A 10,769-nucleotide genomic window follows, 5' to 3' on the forward strand; every position below is an offset into this window, starting at 1 on the left:
ATGCCTGAAGTAAAAAAAAAAATGGGAATACAGTAGTCAGGCATTTATTTCAATATTGTATAAACTACAGGAATCTGCTCTCCTTTCATCTGCTTTCAAGAAAATAAGAGTTATTTCATTTCAGTAACTGAAGAATCTAAAGCACATCTTTGTTCATTGTCTGATTGTGCAATTCAGCCTGTCTCCAAAAGGCTTCTCTATTTCTTTTTATAGACTTTGCTGGTGGAGATCACAATCAAAGTGAATAAAATATGCAGTTGGTGTCAGAGAAGTCAGGAGATCTGACATGTTGAGGAGTCCAAAAAAGCTTTGGACTTTTACTTCCTTGACTTCTGTTTCAACTCTTGCAGCAATCCCATCCAGAAGAGGAAGGTAGAGTCCACTGTGTAGCTGAGCTATAAGACTAATGGGACACTTAGGTTTTGGAATAGGCAAAAATAGCAGTGAGACAAATTGTTAAGACTCAGAATTTAAATAAAATTGAAGTTTGGCCTGGACTCATTTCATATCTTTCTTATCTATTATTTTCAAAGTTATATAGTAGTTTCCCCTTATCTATGGTCTTACTATATGTGGTTTCAGTTACTTATGGTCAACCTCGTTCTGAAAATATTACGTAAATGGAAAATCACCAACATAACCAAATAATAAGTTTGAAATTGTGTGTTGTTCTGGATAGCGTGATGAAATCTCATGCTGTACTACCTACTTCACCAAGCCCAGGAAGTGAGTCATCCCTTTGCCCAGTGTCCTCACACTGTGTACACTACCTGCCCTGTAGTCACTTAGAAGCCATCTTGGTTTCAGATTGACTGTCATGGTATCACTGTGCTTACATTCAAGTAATCTGTGTTTTATTTAATAATGGCTTCGAAGTGGCAAGAGTAGTGATGCTGGCAATTTGGATACACTAAAGAGAAGCCATAAAGTGTGTCCTTTAAGTGAAAAGGTGAGTACAGTACAATAAGGTATTTTGAAAGAGACCACATTCACATAACTTTTATTACAGTATAGTGTGATAATTGTTCTATTTTATTATTTTTATTGTTAATCTCTTTACTGTATCTGATTTATAAGTTAAACTTTATTATAGGTATATATGTATAAGAAAAAACATAGTATTAATATTTCTGGGGTTCAGTGCTCTTTTGCAATTTCAGGCATCTTCTGTGTGTGTGTGTCTTGGAATGCATCCCTGTGGGTAAGCAGGGATTACTGTACCTATTTTCAAAGCTAAGGAATGGAGTGGATGGCCCAGAATAAGGTCTGGGAAGTTTTTTGTGTTTGCTGAGTCACCACAATGCCAAAGCATGGAGCTCTTACACTTCATTTCTAATTTCTTGAATTCTTTCCTTGCATCCTTTTGCCTCTAGGCTTCTGCTTTTAAGCCTTCTCCTCACCCTTACTGTGGCAATAACCCTGCAGATGACTTTGGACATGACAAATATCCTCCAGAATTTGCCAAAATAAATGGAAAACAAGAACTACTGTTAATAATAAGTTAATAAAGAAAACATGAAAAATCCGTCATTTGCCAATGGGCATAAAACTGCCTTCTTTCTACAAAATATTTTCTCTGTCATGCACCTGATAGTATATGGCACCATGTGGATGTAAGATGTTATCATTCTTATTATCTTTTTTTTTTTTACCAGAGAAGAAAAGAATGCAAAAGCAGAAATATAGGGGAAAAAATTTAAAGAGATGAAAAATAAGCAGGAAGACTTAGAGAACAATAAATGAAAGTAGAAGCACAAAGTGTTAACTGTTTTCTCTATCCCCCTTTCTGCTTTCTCCCTGCTCCGATTCTAACCCCAGTATGTCTGTGAATCTTGGGGCCCTGCCAGAATTATTTCCTTGCTGTCCAAACTCCACCCTCAAGGGGCAACAGGTCTTTTGGTTCCCCTTCCTCACCTCTGCTACTTCTATTACTCCGTTTAACCCCACCAGCCCTGGGAAAGACAAAGCAACTGCAACGGAAGGAAAGATGTAGCAATTGGAGCACTAGGGCTCCCCCTTCTGTTCTTGGGGTGCAGGTGCCTGGGGCTCTGAATCGCCAGACAAAATTCCAGACAAAATTGACCTGCAGGAGCCTCCCTTCCAGAGTGGATCTAAAAGCTATTAGCGCTTTACAAGTTTTAATGTACCTTAGAGTCACATGTTCAAACGCATATTTCAGCTTGGTAGGGTAAGGTGAGGCCAATACCCTGCAGGTGTGCCAAGCTCCGGGTGCGGCTGAGGCCGCTGCTCCTGGAGCCGCACAGTTGGAGGAGAGTCTGCTCCAGAAGGGCTCCAGGAAATGTCCAGGTTTTCACTTGATGATTAGAGTCCTTGCACCAGAAAGTGGCAGTCTTTGTAGTCTTTAAATATAGTTGTTTTTTTATTTTGGGGAAAGGCCTATGTTTTCTTCAGAACTCAGGAGAAAGGTATGCATTAATTATGCATTTTATGGTGACATCATTGTTTATTTTTTATAAAGAAACAACTACAAAGTACGGAGTTGGAAAAAACCCACAGATATGTAGATTTTAAATTCTCAAAAGTCACAATCACTATTATTTAAGTTCTTGCCTCAAATTCCATTTTTTTTCTTTTTGATATATGTGAGCCATGATAAGATTGTTTTAATGATCTCCAATATGTAGCCTCAAGCAAGTAAGTCCCAAGGATGTACATTATTCAAACAGGGGACTTTGTCCTTAATTTTTTAATATCTTTGCATTCATTCATTTATTTATTCAAAATTTAAATTCTATCAAATATACCTAAAGAAAGCTATTAAACACATAAAACTGTGTTTCTATCTGAGGCCAGTTCTAAGCGCTGGATATAAAAATGAATGAAATGGGCCAAGTCCTTGTCCTGATGGAGTTTACATTTATGCTGGAATATTTAATGAAAGTGTTAGGGAAAGTAAGAAATCAGGTAAGTGGGCAGGAGGAAATGACAGAGTGGAAGTTGGGGATTGCTATTCAATATTTTGTACCATTTACTGGTGGTCAGAGGAGGCTTTACAGATGATATAATCAAGGGTGAGGGAAGGAAGCCTGCATCTATCTGAGAATAAACTGTGCAGGAAAAGGGAAGGGCAAGTGGGAAGATCCGGAAGCTGGGGGGTGCCAGGTTGTTGTCAGCACAGAGAGAGCCCCAAGAGCAAGAGTGGCTATGGAGAGGGTCCTGAGACGGAGGTAGCTGTGCATGGAGGTCCTGTCTAGTGCACAGTAGAGTGACACAACCAATCTGACTTTAGACTTTCTTTTTTCTTTTTTTCCTGTGAGGAGGCCAAGGGTGGAAGCAAGAGCCAATGTGGGACTTGTTGCTGGATATGCAGGTAAGACAGTGGAGATGCCCAGAGTGCAGACTTTTTTTTTAAGTGAGGGGAGGGGAGATAGTAAGACAGACTCCCGCATGCGCCCTGACCAGTATTCACCCAGCAACCCCTATCTGAAGCTAATACTTGAATCAACTGAGCTATCCTCACAGACTGGGGCTGATGCTCAGACCAACCAAGCAATCTTCAGCACCAGGGGCTTGAACCAATTTAGCCACTGGCTGCAGAGGGGGAGAGAGAGAGAAGGGGGAGAGGAAGGGGAAGAGAAGTAGATGGACGCTTCTTATGTGTGCCCTGGCCCAGGATCAAACCTGGGATGTCCACACAACTGCCTGATGCTCTATATACACTGAGTCAACTGGCCAGGGCCTGACAAAAATTTTGATTGTCTTTATTTAGGCTTTCTCCAGCTTTTTAGGAGTTTTCTTTCACCTTTTCACTAAAGAATTTTGCTGTGGAGGTGAACTAAAACCCTTCAGCTCATAAACTTAATAAGAGAGGAATCACTAAATACTTCTTTGCTTGCCCAAAGGTGCCTAGCATAATGCTAATGACAGAGAGATAAAATGAGAGACAATGACATGAAAACAATCAGAGCTATGGAGTTATCTCTAGTCAAATGATATAAAAATATAGTCCAAGTTTATAACATAAGGCCGTGGGCTCCATAAATGATAGCTATAGTTAATATTATCAAGATAATTACCAGTTATTGTCAGCTGGGGTTTCCTTGTTCTTCAGAGACCTACATTTAATTGGCTTTCATCCTTGAAAATTTCATGGTCTGTGGAAAACCAAATCCCCCTCCTAGATTCCTGCAACTAACTGGACACCTGACATCTTAAACCTCCTGTTTCCTAGACCCACACAGGCTGCCTCTGTGCTGCACATTGTTGCAGAGGTAGAGTTTCGAGTTTTCCAAAGAAACATGTGCATATTGTGTTTGTGAGAAATTTAGACTTTAGCCTGACCAGGTGGTGGTGCAGTGGATAGAGTGTCAGACCGGGACACGGAGGACCCAGGTTCGAAATCCCAAGGTTTCTGGCTTGAGCGCGGGCTCATCTGGTTTGAGCAAGGCTCACCAGCTTTAACCCAAGGTCGCTGGCTTGAGCAAGGGGTTACTCAGTCTGCTGTAGCCCCTCAGTGAAGGCACATACGAGAAAGCAATCAATGAACAACTAAGATGCCGCAACGAAGAATTTATGCTTCTCATCTCTCTCCCTTCCTGTCTGTCTATCCCTATCTGTCCCTCTCTTGTCTCTGTTTCTCTCTGTTTCTGTCCAAAAAAAAAGAAAAAAATTTAGACTTTATTGAAGAGTTCATAGGGGAACCTAAAGAGGTATTTTTCACAGAAAAATAAAACTTTTATATCACTGAAGATATTAAGTATTTTTTACATAATTTTCTACAACTTTGGAGCTCCCCTGGCCTCCATGTTACCTCAGCCACTATTTTGAGTGATTTTCATCACTTTCTCTCTTTTCTCTTTTTTCAAGATAAAAACACACCAATAAACCACCACCAACAAAAGCCCTGTCTGGCCTCATACCGAGCCAGTGTCCTACTCTTTTCAAGCCTGGGCACCACTCAGAAATCAGGCAAGGTAGGAGGATTAAATGGACAGCCCCACCCCACCCCCCACCCTCCACCAACTCAAACATTTTAATTTTCTCCCCACAAGGGATTCTGGCCAATAAGAGTTTTTGAAGACAATTCCGATTTAGGCACTTGTCTTCCTAGATGGCCTCAAAAGCCACTCCAGTTCATCTCTATTGCTTCTTGTCTAAATTCAAAGTAAAAATATTTACTCTTTTACCATTCTTTTTCTTGTGATGTCTTTTTTATTCCCTAAAGTAGCTATTGTCCCTTTAACTAGCTGGGCATAGCTAAGGTTTCAAGTTTTCCCCAAATCCCACAGCTCCTAGGACCTTACTTTGACCCCAGTTTCTTGAATAATCTTCTATGGTGATTATTTCAAGAGATTTGCCTGTGGCTTACTTGAAAATTCCAATGAAGGCCCTGTTTAAATTGAGACAGTATTTGATCTCCTTTCATTAGTTGTTATTGCTCATTAATTCTTTTTGTGTTTCCCATATGAATACTTTCTCCTCTGCCTTTTTCTGTTCTCCTCCAAAAAGATTTGGAAACAATTTTAAAAAAAAATATTAGAGTGTGTTTTATAACTACACAGCTGTTTTCATTTTTTCTCTATTACAAAGTAATCGGATGTTTTGAAGTAGGGATTCTTTGGGGTCACACAGGTAGGAAAAAAGAAAAACATAAATCAATTCTTTATTATACAGTAATTGGTTACTAAAAATACAATAATTTTAAAGACAAAAAGTGTACAATGGATGATACATTTTGCCAAGATCAAATGTTCATATTCTAATAATAATAGTTCTTTAAAAACCAATGATTATGAGCAATAAATTTTTTAAAAGAAACTTTTCATAGAACATTTTGTTTTTTTCAGCCAATAATCAACAAATGATTTTTTTCATGTCATGATTTATCCTAAATGTCTTTATATCACATGCATGTTTTATTTTCCCATGGATGAATGATCACATTATGGATTATAGCAATGAGTCATATATTTTAGATTACTTACTAAGCAGGGAATAAAGTCAAAATATTAAAATGTCAAAGAGTCTAAAAATGTTTTAAAATTTTTTGCCACTTATGCTTTGAAGTGGCATTCATCTTTAAGCCTGTATTACAGTAATCATGTAGTAGCAGTGGTTAAATGGTTAAGTGATTGGGCTTTGAAACTTGAGGGCCTGGATTGAAATTCCAGCCCTGCTTCTTACTGGCTGCATGCCCCTTAGGTAAGGTACTAAATAGCTCCATGCCTCAGTTTCTACATCTGTAAGACTGGTTTAAAGTTTAAATAGCACATGTAGTGATTGAAACATCATCTGGGTCAGAGTAAGAGTTTAATAAATATTAATTCATATTAATTATGGTCTTTCTCCTGTGTGTGTGGCACCTGCTTCAGCACTGTTAGTTTCCAAACCAGTACTCAGCCTCTTTCTCTTTCATGCTGGAAGAACCCAGCTTATGACAGGGATCAAAATGTCTGATGCTTATTTTTCCAAGTCTCACTCATACTGGGACATGACTATGCAATCCTGACTCCAGCCAGTAATCTAAAGTCTGCTAGCTAGAAGCAGATGGAGGAAAAGGAAATAGTGCTGGGATTCTTTATAGAAAAGATTTTCATCCATGGAAAAGGGGGAAATATTTAGAAAAATTCCACCCTTCTTTCCTACAAGGGTGCCAAAAGCTAAGGGAACCTCTGTGGTGATCGTGGAAGTGAGGAGGGCAGAAAAACACGGAGGTAGTAGAGGTGAAAGGTATAAGGAGCCTGTGTCCCTGATGACACTAGTGACAACTAAGCCAATCTGAGGAGTGCCTAACTCCAGACTTCTCACTGTGTGAAGTAATGAAAGCTCCAGTTCTTTAAGCTGTTGTGGACCATTAATGGCAAAAAGCCATTGTAGATTCGAGGCTTAGCAAAAGGCTAAATTCTCCCCCCTCCATCTCCATATTTGGCTTTGATGCTGAGTATTTGTACCCACTCCACTTGCTTCCTTGGGTTGCTGGAAGCAATATACATGCCCTTCCTCTTGCTCTTTGTTTGTTTCAGTTGTTGGTAGATTTCACTACTGTATCCTGTTTTTACCTTGGGAGAGTTCCTGTCTTAGCCTTTGATGTGCAACTTTGTATCAGGGTCCTTGATTTGCATAGGTTTATATAATAAAGCAAACTGGGCTGTGAGGCACTCAGATACTGCCAGGCAGTTTGAAGAGTCCTCCTGGTCCCATCGGTTTTGTTTTGACAAAGTGTGTTTCCTCAATTCCGCACCGTTATTAGGAGCTGCACTGGTCCGCGGCAAGTGGCGCCGGAACAGACGACTTGAGTACAAGGAAACTAAAACTGAAGGAAGGTGACGGAACTCCCAAAGTGAAGTGTGCACAGTGAGTAAAGAAAGTTTTTGGGGAAAGTGTAGTTGGGAGTAAAAGAATATAGGACAGATAGGGTAAAAAATAAGAGACCTTTATGTAGAAATGTTTCCGTATGAAGACAAATCGTTGTCTGAAGAGTATCAGGGTGAGCTGGAAACAGAGGGATGTGAATTCGAGGATAACTTGGAGTCTGAGGATGTCGGGGGGGGAAGAAAAATCCGTGGCTATGGCTGCCTTAGCCGCGGGGCCTCCGTTGCCCTCAGCTTCTTCCTACATTCAACCCTCTGCTCCTCCGTTCCCTTATCGGGCTGATTCCATAGTCTATAGCTCAAAATCTGGGAAATCCCCTCTCCAACAATCTATAGACCAGGCTCGAAATGTAGGAGAAACAATAAATGATGGCTTTATCCATTTTCCTGTTGTGGAAAGACAGGATGATACGGGGAGACTAGTGCGAGAACAGGAACCTGTACCTTTTAGAGCTCTGAAAGAGCTTAAACTTGCTTGTGTTCAGTTTGGGTCTAGTGACCCTTTTTCACTTGGTTTATCAGATATTATTAGTACAAAGGCTCTACCCCCAAATGACTGGAAGGTGATTGCTTGTGCTTGTCTCTCCGGAGGTGATTATTTGCTGTGGAAGTTGGACTTTCATGAAGGGGCTGTTGAGGTAGGGGAGAAATCTCAGCATAATCAACCTGAGCCTCCGGTTATAGCAACTATAGAATTTGAGAATGAATTGGAGATTCAGGTATTAGGAAAGTTACAGCTTTTCCTGTCCTGATCTGATTTTCTTTAATGTTATAACTATGATCTTCTGAACTATCATTTTGTTTCTTTATTCTTTGCCTGGAGGTTGAGGCAGGGGACCTGTGTTGGATCTGACTATAGGAAATATCCCAGCAGCTGCCGAGAGCAAATTTTCTCGGGGAGATTTTGTTGAGTCACATCCTTCAGTCTCTCTGTCAGAAAATGCCCTGACTAATATCAGGCAGGCATCTTTCTAATCTGGATGTGCTCTGAAATCCCTGGTTTCTCTCTGGTTTGTCTGGTTTGTCTAATTCTTGTCTCTGTTTAGTCTTTGTTTAATGTTGTCAAAATGTATCTGTTTTTAAGGCCTGAATTAAGTTTGTTTTTGCATGCAAAGGTTGGAAATGCTGGCTCTAATATTTAGAAAAAATAAAATGTTTTTAGAACTTGTAAGGAGCGCTCATTTAAATTTATTGATAAATAGAATAGAATGTAGATCCTTAAATCTTACTGATTTGGCTAGTGCATTGTGTTCAGAGTTAGGAGCCAAATAGCAACTTAAGTGTTAGGAAACTCCTGCAAATCTTCTTTGTCATGCTCTTTTTACTTTAAACTTTTTGAATACTGATGTACAGGGTCATTCAACAGCAGAGAGACTCTGGAACCCTGCAAGGAAAGCCTTCCCTGAAGTGCGATGGAGGGACCCACTCACAGGAATCTGGCAAGGGCCAGACCCTGTTCTCTTATGGGGCCGAGGATATGTGTGTATTTTTCCTAGGTCTGCTGAAGCTCCTCGGTGGATCCCTGAACGAATGGTGAGACACCAGGATTCTAGATGAGAGACTCATTTCACAAGAGCAATTGTATGAGGCTTATTTTACTATGCTCTCTTCCCTTTCTCAATTATTATTATCTAAATTTTTTAATGTTTTAGATCATTTTATTTCTTTTCTGCTCCATTGCTTGAAAAGAGGGTGAAAGGGGGGCCTGATTTGGGTGTTGCTGAACAGAAATCTCATAGGGCCGTCTTGAGATTTTTTGAGAGAGATCTCTGTTTAGTATATATCCTTATTACATTCCTATTAAGGTAGCCCTACTTAAGATCAAGCAGGTCATAGTTTAATCTCTAAAACCCCGGGTTTCACTCTTGTTTTGTGTGATTGTATGTGAAGTCTTTGTTTAATGTCTAAGTGTCTTTGTTTATAAGGCCTGAATTAAGTCCTTACATGAAAAGTAATAATAATAATAATAATTTTGAAAATGCCAGCTCTAGTATTGAAAACAAAATAAAAATAATTTCATTTCCCTACATAAATATAATTTTGTTTGGAATAAGTAAAGTGCGCTCATTTTGGATCCAAAAGACTTGCTGGTTTGGCCAGGCTGCTCCAGGCCACAAGTGGAAGGCTTGGGGCAGCATAGATTTACATAATAAAGGTGTAAAGATTTTTTTTGCTGTAGGAGAATAATGAAGATCACACTGAGATTTTTCAGTTTTGATTTGTACTCTTTAAGGTGCCTATTAATTAATATTAAGGGGGTATTTTGATAAGTGTGGGAATGTTGCTTAAAGGTACATTTACTGTATTTTTGTTAAAAGTTAACAAAGTCAAGAATTTCTTGCAATCTTTGAAGTCAAAATATTGTAAAGTGTGCTTAACATTTGCTTGAAGATTCAATTGTAAATAATATAAAAAGAAAGGGGGGGCGAGTCATGTCCTGGAGCCTCTGCAGGTCTACCCTGTCATGCTTTTTACTTCAAACAGTTTCTTTTGAATGCTGATGTACAAGAGATGCCAAATTTTTTTTTGTCCTGCAAACTACTACCCCTTTTTTATTTTTATTTGATTCCAGCTAATAACACTGTTTTGTTCTTTTCCAAATAGCTCCAGATATATAGGCAGATAGGGACTCTCAAGCCCCTCAGCGAGATCTTCTGAGCATGGCTTTTAAGGTACCAAGAGGCCAGAAAAGCCCAAAGGAGATCAGGTAAAATACTAGCTCTTGGCATACGCCCTCAAAGGCTCCAACGCTCCAACTGGAACTTCATCAGGGCCCTGTTTCAATAGTGGAAAGGATGGTCATTTGAGCCAAAGCCTGCCAGGCTTACATGCCTTTGCTGTGAGGAAGAAGGGACACACTGGAAGGTAGGCTTCCCCCTCACTCCTCTAAGGGAGGGTTCAGTCTCTTCCAGCCCTGCTCCAGCCACCTGTGACCTAACCTTTCTTAGAATACTGGGATTTGCCACTGAAGGCTAAAAGGTGCCCAGGGCCGTCGGCCCCATCTATGACACTGTGGATGACACTGTGGACGAGCCTGGGGTATTTCTTCCAAGTAGCCGGTAGACTGGTCTCATTTACACAAGGGCCATTTAACTATGTCTTGCCTGAATATTCAGGTTTTTTATTCTTCCCTCGAAGATCTCTGTTGTGGGTATTGAAAGTCCTGTTTTCTGCTGCTTTGATTAATATATAGTCTTTCCTTTATTCCTCCTGCCTCAATGCCCCACTCATATTTTAGGCTAGGACCTACTCCTAATTCAGAGCTCCTTTTTTCCTTTTTTGCCAACTTACAAATTTACCTCTGCCACCCAGCTTAGTGTATCCCAAGGTTCTCCTCACCACCCCATGGCTGTAAAGCTCCAGTATAGGACCCCTGGGTTCATCTTTCTAGTTTAAAGAAAACGGAAGCTCCGTCTTCATGCGTGCTGTGGATGGCTT

This window comes from Saccopteryx bilineata, chromosome 3 (genome assembly GCF_036850765.1).
Source record: "Saccopteryx bilineata isolate mSacBil1 chromosome 3, mSacBil1_pri_phased_curated, whole genome shotgun sequence".
Classification (NCBI taxonomy): domain Eukaryota; kingdom Metazoa; phylum Chordata; class Mammalia; order Chiroptera; family Emballonuridae; genus Saccopteryx; species Saccopteryx bilineata.